The 18,400-nt window shown below is 34.0% G+C and overlaps 1 pseudogene; it reads left to right on the top strand.

Annotated features, from left to right (window-relative positions):
- The first annotated feature begins 14,920 nt into the window (after nucleotides 1-14,920).
- LOC126661628 (leucine carboxyl methyltransferase 1 homolog) lies at nucleotides 14,921-15,901 on the top strand (annotated as a pseudogene).
- Nucleotides 15,902-18,400: the final 2,499 nt, after the last annotated feature.

Raw genomic sequence — 18,400 nt, 5'->3', positions numbered from 1 at the left:
GCTCAAACCTAAAACCTGGACATATCGGTAACAAGTGTCCGAATGAAAAGACTTGCGTAAACATAAATATGACAAAGTCGAGCATAAAACAATAGGCAAACATTAAAAATTATCATGTTAAAATAGAATTGTCAAGAGTAAAATGTACTAATGTTATTACAAAACAAGATTATTTAGGGGTGTGCAAAAACCGACCGAAACCAAAAAACCAAACCGAGACGAAAATAAATTTTGGTTCGGTTTTTAAAAAATTAGGTTCGGTTTCAATTTTGGGAATTGAAAAACCGATCTGTCCGAAATAACCGATATATATGTAATGTTCTGATTATATACTTAAATACGTCGTAGCTTAGTAGTAGAATGCTTATATACAGAGCTAAAGGTAATGAGTTCGAATCCCAATATTCTACTTTTAATTTTTTATTATTTATTTTTAAGTAAAAATATATAAAAGGCAGCACTAACTCACTAAGATTCGAACCCAGGCAAATTCATTAACCACCAACGCTCTCACCAATGAGCTGAAAGATGTTATTGCTATTTTTTACACTATGTACTATATATTCGGTTACCGACCAAACCGAACCAAAATTTAACCTTAATTTCGGTTCGGTTTTCTTATAAGTGAAAAATCGATCGGTTTCGGGTAAAAGGGTCGGTTCGGTAACCGAACCGACTGATGCACACCCCTAGGGTTATTCACTATCTCGAGAACATGGTCACCACCGGACTCAGTACCTGTTACATCGGTAGTGACCCCCAAAGCCCCATCAATAGTGGGAGGCGTATTACCAGCCACGAGATTTTCAATCTCCCTTTCGTCCTTTTCATCATGCTCTTCTCTTTCCTCCTCTAGTTCATCGGGTTAAACAGCTGCTTTGTAGCAATGGCGATCAAATCAAGCCAAAAAGCTAAATGTTTCATCAGGACCCATCTACTCTCAAGCAATGTCTAGAACCGTGGACAGAATCCCCCGTGTCAGTTTCTAAAAAACTTTATAAATTCCCTCTTGAGAGGCCTTCAGACGGGCCACTTCTCTTTCATCACCCTTTTGAATCTCGGCTTCCTTAGCTAGTTAGGACTTTAACTTACCCTCCGCTTCTTGGTGATTTTTTTGGAAGCCCTCAAAATTGGAAGCAGTTCAATGCCTCCTTCTCATTAGAGACGGAATTCATCTGAAGACGAATATCTTATATCTCTTTCAACTCAACCAGATCTCTAGCTCTAAAGCTCCTAGACCCGAGCTTCTACCTCGATCAGCTTCCGAATAGACTCTGACACTTTGGAGGATTGGTTTTCAAGAGCAGTTTTGGCTGCCAATCACAAATTTTTCTCCTCGACAAACAGATTGGCAGCAAGATTAGCTTTAAAATGGTCCGAGTTAGCCGTCCTGATCAGTTCTAGGAAAGCTACGTTTGACATATATGTCGTTTGAACTGCTTGAAAATCCAGATATATAACTTAGGTTCAAAAATAAAACATAGGAGTAAATAACCAAAACAGACATAACAACATAGAATAACTGGGTGAGAGAGAGGAATGCAGCAAGCACAATTCATTAGGCTCTTACATGCCGCAGGTAGCCTGAAAATTCGGCAAAGTAGTAACCCGAGCAATATCAGCAGCCATGACATACTTTTCCAGACTGACATAGTTTGGACGATTGGACTTCACCTATGTCACGACCCAATCTCACGGGCCGAGACCGGCGCTAGGAAATGGGAGTAGTGGCTCCGAAACCCGTAGCAAGCCTAAAACGTAAATAATTTTTTTGCAAATATCATACGTCAAGCATGACAAACATAAACACGTGTCATGCAACAAATATGCCAGGCTATACATCTTCCTCTGGCAATCACAAATGGTAATAATGCAACAAGCACATTACGTACATAAGTTTAAAATATCAGAGTTATATATACATAAAACCGTTTGATACAAAATAAACACAAACCCCTATCTACTGCAGCTCTAGGAGTAAAGTACTGTTTCTTTACATACTTTCAAAAATATCAGACTTCTAGAAGAAGGATAGAAGTCTGTTGCTTCAGAAATTCTTTTCACCTGAGAAGGAAAACTGTGAGGGGTCAATATACGGGAATATACTGAGTCAGTTCATATATTTACTGATAAGTATTCATAATAAATGTAAAATAATGCAATAGTATTTAAATCACGTGTAACCAAGTACAAGATCTGATTGAAACCCTAATCTCCGAACATGCCAAACGTATATAATCAAATTGAATTAATCCAAGTGGTCCGGCCCGGGATAACTCAACCGCGTCAGCCACGACCAACCTCTTAATCCCAAGTTGTGGGTCCCATGATAGCTCAACCAATTTCAACCCACTAGATACGGGTCTCAGGATAACTCAACCGAGTTCAACCTCGTATCTACTATTCATATATCCAACTTCCATATTCATATTCATAATCAAGTGTACAGCTGTGATAAATCGAAATTGGTGATCACGCAATCCTATTGTCGCCCAATGGGAAGGCACGTTCCATCGGATCAATACTGGTTTCAAACCAATATATATGCATCTTATATAAAGAATTCGCATTGAAAACATTCGAGACAAACGTAAAGCAATATAAAATGTTTGCTTGTAAACAATGCTCGTTTAAATACTTCAAAAGCAAATAAATATAAACTCACAAAAAACGCTATCCAAAAATACTTCGGTACTAAGAAATGTCAAGTTTCCTGAGCCCCTTGTCCATTTGCTTCTTACCTCGCCGGATCTAAAACGATTTCAAAACAATTAACTCACATCAGAATCCTATTCTAGGATTGATTCTAGACTCGAGACACAAAGCACTACTCTTATTAACTGCGTGCTTCTCACGTGTTTAATCCCGATAAACAGTTTCTGACTCGTTTACGGTTCATAAATCTCTTCTAAATCGATTCTCGTTTAACCTCAAAAGGTTAAATAACTCAAATTATTCGATTACTGATTGATTTCGATCACGGCATGTAAAAACGGAATGAAATCCGAAACTAAACGGTCGGACAACATGTTGTGCGAGCGCACGTCTCACTAAGCGTTCGCACGGCACCTGTGCGATCGCATAGCTGAGCTGTGCGTTCGCACAGCTGAGCTGTGCTACCTACAGTTCAGGCTTTTAGCCTCGGCTCGATTTCCGACGTGCTTTCAACAAATTTCCGCATACCCGGCATTCAAACAACGCTCTACAACATCTATAACACGAATTGTAAACTCAAAACGCTAAAATCGAATCCAAAATCGATAAAACCGCTCAAAACCCTAAATATCAAATCAATATTACTCTAAATTTATTCATATAAACGGTAAAATTTCGTGCTTACCGTGATTACCCTTTTAAATACGATCGATTCGAGCTATAGAACGTCGAAAACGGACGAGAAGCAGAGATCGAGTGATGAACCGTAATTGATCGTCGAAGAAAGGAAGAAAAATGAAGTTTGGAGTTCTGGATTCTTCATTTCCCATCTCATTTCTTATATATATTGGCTAATTTGCACTTTAGTCCTTGAAACTTTTAAAGGTTGCAATTTAGTCCAAAATTTATCCGCGTCCAAATTTTAAACAGTCTCCGATTGAGTTGAAACGTTTACCATAAATACTATAAAATATTTTACGGACCTTGGCGAAATAATTATTAGCTCGGGATTTATATTCAATTTTATATTAATTTTCTAAGATTTTTCCTCAAATCCCGCTAATTTGCTTAATAAAAATTATTCTAAATTCCCGATACTATTAAATTAAATCCTTCTTAATTTAATTTATCGGAAATTCACGACATGTGGCACGACTTAACTGTTTTAAAATATTTTGGGGTATTACAACCTACAAGGCAAAGCGACCACCAGATAGGTCGAGAGAAGATTTTTTCTGGTAGACAAAAGAGGAAATTGAACCTGGAGGCCCAAGCAATAGCGTTTGGTGGTTGGGGATTCAGGAGAATCTCGGAGATTTGGACCCAAGGGTACCCCGGTTTGACCATTCATGGAGTTGGACAAATCCATCACTATTACTGAAGAACCCCAGTATGGGGCACCTGATCTGTCCCCGGGAAATCAAGAGAAGGAGGCAGAGGAGAGGCGTTAGGGTGGACAACTCTCAGCACGAGAATTTGCGGATTGGAAGCACCCACATCAGTGGTCCCACCTGCCAGGACTCTGGAGACCGGCTGGGGAAGCCGAGGTTGATGGAATGGTTACTTGGCTTGGGATTTCCTTCTCTTAGGTTTGGCAGTCACGCGAGCGACATCAAGTTTTCCACTGTAAAGAAAAAACGGCAATATCAGGATGGAATGGGTAAATAAAACACAAAAAAAAAAACAATACAAAAGGTAAAAACAGTTAAACCTGAGACTTGCATCCCATTCAAAAGGAATGCGGGGAACAAATATATCAGCATGCGCCCGCCCATCTTCCAAGGAAGCATCAAATACGGAAATGATCGCTTCCTCTTCCATGGCACTAGGGGTGTAATCCTTCTTGGTTAATTATTCTTCCCCCATCTACCCAGTTATGGGGAAAGTTCTTTAAGCTGGTGGGATTAGTGACCATGAAATAATCTGATTTTCAGTACTTCAACGAAAAGGTTATCCCGTTCACGAACTCTTTTAGAAGCCCTTTTCTCTTTTTCCTATAGCGCATATAGGCATAGCTGCTGCCATTCGCCAGGGAAATGGTATACATCAACACCCATAGTTTCATGGTAGGGGTAATCGAGTGTTTTTGACATAGTTTCTCACAAGACGTGTAATGGCAAAGGCTGTTGGGGTGGAATTTTCATAAAGGGATCTGGTATAAGGCACTAAAATTCGACAAAGGTAGGATCAATAGGGAATTGTATGCCGGATTGCAGATGTTTGTTTGAGAGGACAATGAGGAGGAGGTTTGGTGTTAACCCGACTATCCATGGGCATGGGGGACATGACATAGTCGTCCGTGATGCCAAAAGCAATCTTCAAAGCATCTAGGTATACTTGAGTACACCTATAAGGGACCAGATTTTCCTCAAATAAAATTAGTAATCTCAAACACCTCGGCAGTAGGATACCTATCTATCTCCCCAGCTAAGGCTGCCAAAAATGGATCTATGTAAACCTCGAGAGTGACACCATAATCTCCTACTCTATCATCACACCCCGTACCTTCTTTGTTAGATGGGTGTTCATCCGACATCTTGAACTTAGAGAAAACCATTGAAAACATGAAAACCTCAAAAAAAAGGCAAGGTTTAAGATAAAAAGCCTAAAAACAACAAAACAATCGGATAATTTTGAAACTAAAGATCAAACAAGTGAAGAACACGAACAACATGAAGAATGAAATCTCCTTAAAAACTCCTGAAAACAGAGAAGAGGAGTAAATCAAGATCAACTTAAATAAAGTCCAAACACACAAATTCAAATACGCTCCAATAGCAATTGATAATGTGAGAAATCAATAAAAATAAAAAGTGCATACAGCAAGCACAATACATACAAAGAACAGAAGAAATTTTCACAAAATGTCCAACTCATGAGCTTGGTCTTATCTTACTTCACCCCTATTGCTGACATAATAACCTATATACGAAATGTTGACATGAATAGAAAATTACTGGTAACTAATGCGAGGAAGGAAAAGGCGAATAAGAAAAGATCCAAAGGCCTAGAGAGGAAAAAAAAAGAAATCCTCATAAAGTGAAGGAACAATCAAATAAAAATAGCAAAAAAAAAAAGAAGAAGAACAAGAAAACAGAGAATATTGAAAGAATAGAGAATATAGTAAGAAGAAAGTGAGTAAATGAGGAAGAAAAGGATTAATAATGGAAAACGGAGGGAAAATTGAAAGGCCATAAAATCAAATTCAGTCTCGGTTAACCAAACGCCACCTTGAAAGGAGAGTTCTAAAGTAAAAATTGGACACGTGGCATTAGGCTTAAAGATGAAGGAACTGCCATAAACCAAAGAGACACTTCAAATTTAGACACCTCAGATACAATTTTCAAAGACACATCACTCTCATGACTCGTCTCTCTCCAACACCGTAACCGAGGAGTATGTTAAAAGAACTGACACATTACACCAGAGTCACATGATAGTACGATACCAAACCTACTCATGCTTATTCACAATAAAATTCGGACATAAATATATGATACACATAGGGGGGACTAGTGATAACGTAGAGATAACACAATATAGGGGCGAAGAAACCTCATCGACATATAATGTTACCAAGTCAAACAAACAATAACTGACATACATAAGATAGACCAACCTAGAAAAACAGACAGCATGTCGGGAGACCAGGATGTGCAGTTAGTCAGCTAATCTGAGATACCTAGATCAAAGACCGCCCTGAGCTAACCCGAATGTTTCTATTGGACGAATCAGATTTACTGTATCTCAGATAAACACGTGCTCTATCATCTAGGGGGATCACAGAATACTTTTTGACACACAAGAACGTACCCCGCATTGCACACACCTGACACATAGCTCGAGGCATAACAAAACTATCCACCTTATTAAAAGTAGGGACACAGGAAAGAACTTCTAAATGGGTGCATAGGTCAACCTATATAAACTACCTTAGTGCATAATCTAAGGTACTTTTTCACCATTGTTCTTTTTTTTTCTTTTCTTTCCCCATTTAAAAGTATTGACTTGCGCATTGGAACGAACAGCCGAAGATGTCCAGCGATGATCCATCTAACCTCTCTATTCTTTGTTTTCAAGTGACTTTGATAGCTCGGAGACCTTCTAGTGCTTCACTGGTTTATCAATTAATAGTTTTGTGATATTCGCTATAAAATTGATAATTTCCGTCTTTACTTCTAAAAGCCAAGCCAAGTCCGGCAATTAAGGCTTCATATTCGGCGACATTGTTGCTTGCGTCGAATCTGATTTTTACTCCGTATTCAATTTCATTTTTCCGGGTCCCTTGAGGATAGCTTCGGCTCCTGATCCATTTTCATTCGATGCTCCGTCTACATGTAATTCCCATAGGAACTCAGGTATGACTTCTTCCTATTCGCCGGGAGTAATCTCAGCTACAAAATCTGCCAAAGCTTGCGCCTTGAGCGTCGGACGAGGCTCGTATCGGATGTCGTGCTCGTTTAATTAGATAGACCAATGGACGAGTTGCCCAGAGGTCTCGGGTCTTTGTATCGCCTTTCCTAAGGAGGTGGTTGGTTCTTACCACCACATTGTGGCTTTGGAAGTAATACTTCAACTTTTTTGTTGTGGTCACCACGGCGAGCGCCATTTTCTCTATTTCTGGATATCTGGTTTCTGCACCTTTTAGTACTCGACTTATGTAATAGTTGGCTTTAATTCTCCATCTTCTTCTCTTACTAGCATTGTTCCTATAATTTCCTCTCTTGCACAGATGTATATGTAAAGCGTCTCCCCCTTCAATGGTCGACTTAGCAACGGCGGTGAGGTTAGAAATTTCTTCAGCTCCTGAAACGCTTTTTTGCAATCTTCAGTCCACTCGAATTTTTGCGTGTCCTTTATGGCCTTGAAGAAGGGTGGACATCTTTTCGCCGAGCAGGATATGAATCTTCCTAGTGCAGTGATTCACCCGTTGAGTTTTTAAACTTCGTTTACATTCCTGGGTGGTTTCATGTCCATGATTGCTTTGATCTTCTCTAGATTCGCCTCTATTCCTCTTTGGGATATCATGAATCCCAAGAATTTTCCTTCTTGTACTCCGAATGCGCATTTATCTGGATTTAGCTTCATCTTAAATTTATTTAGAAATTTGAATATTTCCTCTAGGTCTCTCGCATGGCTTTCTGATTTCTCACTTTTGATAAATAGATCGTCTACATATACTTGGACTCGCTTTCTGATTTCATCTTTGAACATGAAGTTCATAAGCCTTTGGTATGTTGCTCCTGCATTCTTCAATCTGAAAGGCATCGCCGTGTAACAGTAGGTTCCGCCTTTCGTGATAAATGATGTCTTTTCTTGGTCTTGCTCCTTCATCTGTATTTGGTGATAGCCTTGGGCAACATCCGCTAGGCTTTACATCGCATGTTCGGCGGTTGAGTCGACCAGCTGGTCAATATTGGGCAGCGAATAACTATCTTTAGGGCACACCTTCTTCAAGTCCGTGTAGTCTACACACATCGGGTTTTTACCATTTGCTTTCTTCACGATCACCACATTGGCTACCCATTCGGCGTAATGTACCTCCCTGATGAACCCTGTTTTCTTGAATTTTTCTACTTCGTCGGCTATTATTTTTTTCTGTTCTTCAGAGAATTTTCTTTTCTTCTGTCTTACAGGATTTGCCCCTTCGGCCACATTCAGCTCGTGGGTTATGACGTGCAGATCTATTCCAACGATTTCTTAAGCTTTGGAGACGAATGTCTCGATATTCATTTTTAGCATAGCTATGATTTCTTCTTCAATTTTGGGATTCATTCCAACTCCCAAGTTCACTTTCTTCTCCTCATTGAGCTCCAGTTTCTTCATCTTGCCCTCCAGGGTGGTTTCTTTTTCTTCAATGTCATGGTTCATGATTTCCTCGATTGGCGGAGTTTTGAAGGATTCCTTTATCGCCTTATTGTAGCATTCTCTTGTAGTAGCTCGATTGCCATGTACTGTCACAATTCCTTTCCTCGTAGGTATCTTCATTGTGAGAGCTTTTATGCTCGTTATAGCTGCTAAATCATGGAGGAATGGCCTTTCCAGGATTGCATTGTATGGTAGATCAATATCCACGATGCTAAATCGTGTTGGTAGCTCCTCGTCTCTTCTTTCTCTTCCTAATTTAACATCCAGAATGATTGTTCTCATTGGCCTGATGGGGGATCCACCAAACACAGTTACTGGGATAGCGTTTCTTTTCAGTTCTACAGGGACTCTTCCAAGGTTTTCGTAAGCTCTCCTTGTCATTAAATTAATTACGCTTCTTTCATCGATCAATATCCTCTCCATATTCAAATCCTCGATGATCATGGCTATAACTAGAGCCTCGTTATGGGTCTCAGTAATTCTTCTGAAATCTTCATCGTCGAATGTTACCTGTGGTGGTATTCTGGATTCTTGCATCTTTTGTTTCTTCTACAGCGGGTAACTCGGTGTGCTACTTAGTTTATTTTTGATGTTTGATCCTTAAGAAGCCATCTTCTTCAATGAATTTGTTTGAGTTTAGAAAAAGTCTCTTCTTGTTTGAAGTTTTTTGGAGCTTTTTCCCACAGACGGTGCTAATTGATGGAGTCTGCCTTCTGATCTGGTGGATTAACCTGCAAAACAGAGTAGAAGCTAATCGGACGGTGGTTGTCCGATCAACTCTCCGATGCTAAAGTCAGTGTTGAGAATTGAGCAGCGTTTTGAGTATATGAATGTAATTGTGTTTTTAGGCAATACCTCAAATTCTTTATATAATAATCGAATATATACCTTGTAAACTTGGAATAGGAAAGTGAATCCTATTTAATAGGGTTTTATCCTGATTAGAAGTGTGATTCCTTATTCAGACAAGAGTTCTGTTTAAGAATATCTTCCTAAATAGTCTCGTCTTTCTAAACTGGAACTTATCTTTCTAAGTTGGAGTTTGTATCCAAATAGGAAGGATCTCCGAGAATCTTTGCAGATCTAATTATCTGAAAGAATCCGAAAGTGGACGTGTTTTTTCCGAATCCTTAGGGGATTCGGTATTATCCTTGTGGATTGAGGTCATATTCCAGTCAAGGCGGATCTCATAGATTCGACCGCTGGTTTCATCTAGCTAACAATGTACCATAACTTCAAACTTATTTTTTAAAAAATATTAATTTTTACGGTTTAATTATTTTACATAAGAAAATCATATCTCGAAAAGAGTTCAAATACATTTATAAAGCGTCTCATACACATCTCAAAAATTTAATATATAATTGAAAGAGAATGTATCAGAATTGTTTATTTAGGTATTTCCACTAATGCACTGACGAATTGAGTCGTCCATAACTCTTTTCTTAATTCTTCTTCGACTTTCGTCAATGGTTTACGTATGTCGTTGACGGTAGCCATCTTTTCTTTTATATTATTTTAATTTCATATAGTATAGTAAGTAGTCAAATTTTTTGCATTTGTTTCTTGATGGATTAACATTTATCGAAGAAGCGCAAATCCAATTCAAAACTTCAATCAAGAATCGAAGATAGATTGGAGATCTTTCAACAACAAAGATAAAATTGTTCATGGGCTACAGTAGTTTTTTAATTTTTTTAATATTGTATTTTATCTGTTTGTTTTGAGAATTTTATTTTGTATTTTCTATATGAAAGATTTGTTGTCCTTTTTATATAAAAGGTTGTTGTCCCTTTTTTTATGAAGGCTTTTCATGTGTTGGTTGTATCCTACGTCACGGCTGTAGTTTCTGATTCATAAATCACTTTGCGGGTGATGGTGAAAATTGAGCGAAGACGGCAATTTATTGGCGAAACAGTTAGATAATTTATTTTTTATTTTCATAAGTAGATATGCGAATCAGACAGCATATTGTATGTTCCATGTCAGGTCATTGGATTTAGTTTTTGAATTTTTCCGAATTTCTTACAAATCTAATTGTTTTATATTCGATTAATGAAGTTTGATGAATTCTAAAAAAAACATAAAGTGAATTATAGTTCCAATATAAGATCTTTATGTATATGAAATTTTATTAGTCTATATATGTTGGTGTGATAGCTCTTATTTCTTAATAAATTATTAATAATTTAATTCAAAAATGTAAAAGATAATTCAAAATTAACAAATTTTTAATTTTATAAAAATATAATTTGTTCAATCTTTACGGTAAGGATGAGTAACTTTAAAATGTACTAGTTTCGCATTACGTGCTATGCACGTGGCTCGTAATGTAACTCGTCAATCAACATATTAGTAAATTTATTATAATTATATCAATTTTTTATTTATAATTAATATTAAATTAGTTAAGAATTTTTGTAAAAGTAAATATAATATATTCGGTTATTAAATTTTTTGCCATACTGAATTTATTCTTCTTTTGGTTATATAATAACTATAATTAAATAAGTAACTTAATTTTATTAATAATATCTTTAAAAATAATAAGATAGAAATTTAAATAATAATATATTGACCAAATACAGTATTTTAATTTTGTAGTTCAATCAAACTAAAAGATAGGCATTCCTACTAATTTGGAGACAATTTAGTTATTTTTTACATACTAAAAACTAAATTGAAAGATAATTTAACTACCTATTCTAATTAGGACTTTAATTACAATAGTGATTAATTATATTAACTAATTAGTAAATGCCTATAAAATCTTTATTTAGTAGTAAACTGAAAAGGATTATTCAGTAAATTTGCCTGTCCCCCCCCCCCCATCCGTGCTTTTATATATAGTACTAGTTTCGCATTACGTGCTACGCACGTGGCTCGTTATGTGACTCGTAATAAATATTATACCTCAGTTTATTAATTTTTAAAATTATTACTATAATTATACCAATATATTTATTTATAATCAATGTTATAGTTTTGTCGGATTATAAGATATTTTTATTAGTTGGATTAAAACTATTAATTATACTAATAAATAGTATATTAATAAATTTATTTTAATTATTTTACTGATAATCAACATCAAATTTGTGAGTAGTTAAGAGTTTTCTCATTAGATTAAGATAGTAATTATTATAGGGTTAGAGTTATAAAGCATGTAGGTTAAGTTTTTCTATTTAGCTAACTTTTTCCTTTCAATCGATTATTTGAAGAAAAAACCAGTCAGATTTAACACATATGCTTTCATAAACTATAAATATTTTCTAATCATAAATATTTGCAAATCAATTTGTTCAAATCATATGTATAAACAACATATTGTATCATAAATGATCAAATGTAAAAAAAACATAATACAAGGTAATTAACTTAGTAATTGACTTATTCTCAAAAAAAAAACTTAATAATTGACTCTATTCTCAAAACAAAAAACTTAGTGATTTACTCTTTTTATAAAAGGAAATTAATAAATATCATGGTATAGTGGTAGATATAATAGACGATTCTACAAAATATGTGAGTATTTTAATTGAATCAAAAGTAGTTTAAATTAGCTAATATTTAGATAAATTAATAATTATTTAATATGTTTCACACGTGGCTCGTAGTATGACTCGTCAAACATTTATTGATATATTAATTGACGTTTATTTATAATTTATGATATAATTAAAATTTATTATAATTGTACCAACATATTTATATATGATAAATATTAAATTATTTAGCTACACACATGGCTCGTAACGTGACTCGTCATGTTAATTTAATTTATTATAATTATAATAATTTATTTTATTTATAATCAATATTAAATTAGTTATAGTTTTTATTAGAGATAAATATAATTTTATTAGTGCTATTAATTTTTATTCTACTAATATTTAAACTAGTATTAAGTGTAATATTATACTAAATTAAATGAATTATAATTATATTACTATATTTTAAATTATAATTAAAATTAAATTAGTTAGTGTTTTGTTGGATTAAAAAATATCTCATGAGAGTTGGATTAAATATATTATAATAATATCATTGTGTTTGATTCATAAATCAATATTAAATTAGTTAGAGATTATTTGAAGGTTTTATTGAATTTATGAGTTGGATAAGGATTTTAATTTGATTGATTAATAATATTAATAGTTAAGATAACATTAAAAATATGACCAATTATCAAAAAAATATTAATAATATAAATTTAAAAATACATGCTTCTCTTCGTATTTTATATATAATGTAGATATATAGAATAGACTTGATAGCTATTAATAATTTAAATAAAAGTTAGCCATATGTATTTTAAATGACCTTAAAATCATCAAGTGTTATGCCCTTATCTTTGTTCTGTTGTTGCACCACATCTACTTTTTCCGAATTCAGAAGGTCTTTGCAGCACATAAAAAAGAACCAAACAAAACAAATTAATAAAAAAATGCAACAAAACCAAATAAAAACAATAGATTACAAAACAAAACCTATAAATGAGAAGAAACATAAATTGGCACCCATTTTTTGCAAATATTGTGAGGACACCGAGTTCTAAGAAATTATATTAAAGATGTTAACATTTTATTAAACCAAATAATGTAGCTAGTTTTTAATTAGGACTCCGTTCTATTATATTTAGGATTTTAATTCTAATTAGGACTCTAATTCTATTATATTTAGGATTCTTTTTTTTTGATGAATTATATTTAGGATTCTAATCATACTATATTTTTAATAATAAATTAAATAAATAATTAGTTAATGACCATATAACCGTTATTTAGTAATATATTAGAAAGGACTATTTGGTAAATTTGCCTGTCCCCCCCCCCCATCCGTACTTTTATATATAGTATAGATAGATATATAACTATTATGTGAATTTAGGCAAGTGTTCGTATAATAAAATTGAGAGACAAGTTAGTAAAACGCTCTCTTAATTTAAGTGAAGTTGTGTATTCGAAACTTATTTATATGCAATATGCAGTCGTTTAAAAGTTGGAGATAGAATTTGTCTTTCGTAAAAAAAACTTAAACAACTCGTGAAAATCAATTTAAATGTAAAAATTTTAAAAATAGTGTTTTATACTAGTTGAAATTCATTCAGAAAAGAAAACCTCGTAAATGCCATACCACACAATAAAAATTGAGAGGCAAAAATATGTATTCTGGCATTTTTTTTTTTTGGTTAGTCCATCCGGTTTTCAGGGTTTCGCCCTGACTAATACGGATCCGATCCGTGTTGCGCACCTGGCATGATGGGTGAGTCTTCCAGTGAGAATTTTCTGCATTCACAAGACTCGAACCCGAGACCTTACTTAAGCGATATCAAACCGCTTACCACTTGGACCAACTCCTATTGATTCCGGCAAATACTTTTAAAGAAATACACAAGTGTTTGGTGACAGAATGAGCCAATAAATACTCTCCGCGTGCATTAAATAGGTTACAGGTAGATAGAACCGCATTCAGTAAATAATTTTGGGAAATGCCAAAATCTAATACAGCAATGCATGTTCTCTTGATCCAAATAATGATATGACCACCTTGCCTTTCTATTGATTTTCCATAAACTATCAGATTAAAATTTCCTCATGTTCATTTAAATAAAAAGAATTATATTTATTAAATTTACACCATTTATTAAAAATAAATAATATAAATAAAAAAAATTAAATTTAGTTAAAATAATTTACACCATTTATTTTATAATGAATAATTTAAATTAGCGAACATGATTTTATGTTCATTTGAATATGAGAAAATTCCAATTCAAACTATCACGTCTATTACTTCTTCAGTCCCATTTTATTTACTATTTTTTAAAATATTATTTTATTATTAATATATATATATTTTATTTTTATTTCTAATATTAATTAATTTACTAGATAAATTAATGTGTAAAAACAATAGATTTAAGATATAAAAAAAAATTGTTTAGCTTTTTATAATAAACAATTTCTATTAACTGTTTATTTAATTTTTATTCTATATTATTTATATAGATTATTTTATTAATTAAAAAAATAAAAAAATTAGAATATAAAAAATTTCAAAATGCAAAATAATTCTTTTTGTATATTCAGATATTTTATTAGTGGTCCCTAGCTTTAGGCATAGGCTAGGACCTCTACTTTTGAAGGACCTCATATAAATTGAGAAAAGGATTTTTTATACAAATCCCCTAAAAGAGCACCTTTCTATTGTTTATACCACTGAAATTTATAATTGGCAGTAATCACTCAAAAAGAAAGAAAACTTTTCATAAATCACATAATACCCCAAAATGAACTAATTTTCAAATAAGACAACTTTAACCTTGAATTGGGTCTGTTAACCTTCACTACTGAAATTGTCTTAGATCTCCATCATCTAGTTCGACAGTAGATCAATGGAGGTCGAGCGGCAATCGACGGAGTCCGGCGACGACCCGACTAAGGTCCGGGTGTTTAAATATGCTAATTCTACTTCAGATGCCTCTGGAAAGGACCTTTTATTGCTTTTTGATTTCTTGTAGGTGTTTTCCACTTTCTGTCGAATGAAACCTGCATTTGGTGTTGGATCCTTTTCAGTTTTTGATTGTGTTGATTTTATTGTGGTAAATTTTGCTTGAGGGTTATTGGGTTTTAGTGCATTTGTCAGATCTTTTCAATTTATGTGGACCTTAAGCAGTGGGTGTGGGTGATGATACTTAAAGAATACAGATTAAGCATATGTTATTAAGATATTAAAGGTAATAGGAATCAGTTTCTTGTTTGTAAAATGAGTGGTGAAGATGAAGGTCATACAAAGAAGCATATAATGCCGATTGGAGCTGGGTTTGATACAACTTACTTTCAGTTACAACATGAGGGCGTCATTTCTATACGTGGAGCTGGATTTCAAGGAGGTAACTAGTAAAAAGGCAGCAATTATTGAATCCAGTCAATTGAGAGGCAAACTTGGTGCTTCAGCATCAATTTTGCAAGAGAAATGAGAAATTCACTGTAACCACTACAAGCTATTACCAGTTGATTTGCGTGATATTCAAAAACTAGATGAGATCATAGCTTTGGCTAATATTGATCCCACCTTGCCAACATTTATAATTTGATAGTGCATCTTGATATACTTAGATCCAGATTTAACTCATGCTATAGATAGTTGGACATCAAAGACATTTTCAAATGCTTTGTTTTTCTTATATGAACAGATCCATCCCAATGATGTTTTTGGGCAACAAATGAGTTGGAATTTGGAGAGTTGTGGCTGTGCACTACTTGGAATTTATGCAACACCTGCTTTACTTTCAAAGGAAACACTTTTTCTTGATCAAGGATGGCAGAGTGTTGTTGCTTGGCACATGATAGAGTTTATACTGATTTTAAATTAGTTTACATTAAATTGATATTAAATTCATATTGAATTTATATTAGGTTCATATTGTTGTTGTTATTCACTACTAAATTATGTTCAATTTTTAATTTTATTTTGTAATAACCCGAAATTTTAAAGGATAAAATATTGCCACATGTCTAATATTTTATTAGACAGGAGTAGGTAAATTAAATTTAAAGATAAATTTAATTTATAAGCGTCCCTAAAAGTATATTGTGGCAATAGGATTTTAAATTTAAATTTTAGAAGTTTAAATTTGGATATTTATATAGTTAATGGGGATGATATAAATTTATAAATTGGGTGCAGAATAATTCATAAGTCCCGTGCAAATATTTTTAGTGTCAATATTCGCAGAATATTTTAAAAAGGTTATCATGAAAATTTGATAAAATTTGGGAGTAGAAATTTTATCAAGCGCAATCAATGCGGACTTAATAAATCGAAAATGATTTAATAAGAATAAAATATAAGTCGGATTATATTTTTATTCTCGTTATATTTTATTTGATTTTTGGTAAAATTTTCACGAAATTCGAAAGTCGTTTCTGTTTGAGCTACGGACGACTAATTAAAAAGTTAGTTTAAAGTGCATGATTGAGCTAGTATTAAACGGCACTTTAGCCTAATCTATATATATAAATTAAGAGTGTGAAAATTGGACACAGAATTCATTTCTTTCGATTTAAGAAAGAAGATGGAGCTGCTTTGCTCACAGAGAGTTGGCGAGCTAGGGTTTCAAATTTTAAATTTTCAATGGTCTGTTTCTCAATTCTAACTTCGTTTCTTCGACGATTACTTGAATAATCAAGGTATTAATCTCATATTAAACGTTTATATTAATATATTTCGATATAATTCGAATATATATTCGTTTATAAACGGTTACGTATCGAATCGAACGTATACCTATTATTTTTACGTTTCGAATGTGAATTTGGATATATTGGATTTTGTATATGTGTTAGGAGCGGAAAACGAGGTTAAAAGCACGTTGGAATGGCCCGGGGATCGATTTTCCCCGGGACTGGCCTGCTATGCGCCCGCACAGCAGAGGCTGTGCGAACGCACAGCTAGCCACGTGCGGACGGACAGTGGCTTGCCAACTAGACTTTTTTGAGTACTTTTCAGGACCTATTCGTCAGACTTTCGAGGGGCGATTCCGAAATATTTTCGCGTAGAAACTCGACGTGTTGTCTGACTGACCCTAAAATATTTTAAATAAATATTTTTAAACTTAAGCCAAAGACTTTTAAAATGCGATTTTAAAAGTAAAGTTAAATGTTTAAAAAGGATTTTAAAAGAGTTAAAGTCGACGTTTAACCGGTTAAAAAGATTTAGCAAATGATGTTGCTAAATAATTAGTATACGACTGTGAATTTCTTTGGCAATCAAGTCTATACTATTAAATGATTTTAATTAGGTATTGTTATACCTAAAAGGACTTCTAGAGCGAAGAATAAATGTTTTCTCAAGGTGAAAACGGTTTATATGGTTTTTAAAAATAAAGAGACCATAAGTGTTATGTGTTATATGTTTGTATGGTTTGTCTGGGCCAAGGTTTCAGGACCTAGATGTTTATACCAGAAATAGGTATTGATGTGTTGTCTTGTGTGTTTTGTATGTTTGATCCGACTAGCTGTCCAGCAATCAGACCAGGACTCAGGGGAGTTTGTCACACCTACGACGGTGCTAAATAGTAACTTAGCAGTACTGTGAGTTTACGTGTTTACTTTTGAATATCAATATTCAATTATTTTAAATCCATAAATCGCAGTAGTATAAACTAGCCAAGAGAGATCCATTTGAACGAGTTACCTATTGGGCGGCAATAGAGTTGCGTGATCACCAACACCGATTCTTAGATGTACTTCTGTCGAGGTATAGAGGTGTGCATGTCGTGTAAGTCATTGGGAAAGTAAATGCCCTGACTTCACGGGTAAACTCTGAGACGACAGTAATACAGTTACGGTCGCGGAATAAACCGCGAAGGCAATTTCTGATTATGGTCCAGGTACCAGAGATACAGAATTAGACGGCAGTGATTCAGTTCACGGTCTTTATTCTGTTGTTTATAAGCTCATGAGATTAGTGTGTCTGTTAGTACAATTGTGGACTAGGATTTCAGATGGATCGATAAATTAGTAATATTTTATATATATAATATATATATGATGTGATTTTGGTATTTACCTGTAAACTGTTTACTCACTCAGAAATATTTATATTTCTGACCCCGTTGTTGTTATCCCATTTTCAGGAAATTAGCTTTGAGGTCAGTCGAGCTTCCACATCCCTTTTTCAGGAAAGCTCTTCTTTGGTGTTAGCAAAAATACTAACTTGTAGTAATCCGGAAATACGGAATCGATCCCACGAAGACAAGAGGTTTAAAGTGAGCGAACACGTAATTGGAAATTCAATTCGGAAAGCAACGATCAATTAGAATTATAGTAATGGCTACGGAATTTTAAACTAGCGAAATTAACACTTTAAG

This window comes from Mercurialis annua, linkage group LG8 (assembly GCF_937616625.2).
Source record: "Mercurialis annua linkage group LG8, ddMerAnnu1.2, whole genome shotgun sequence".
NCBI classification, from domain to species: Eukaryota; Viridiplantae; Streptophyta; class Magnoliopsida; order Malpighiales; family Euphorbiaceae; genus Mercurialis; species Mercurialis annua.
The sequence above is the reverse complement of the archived record's forward strand: the minus strand, read 5'-3'. Positions and strand labels throughout refer to the sequence as shown.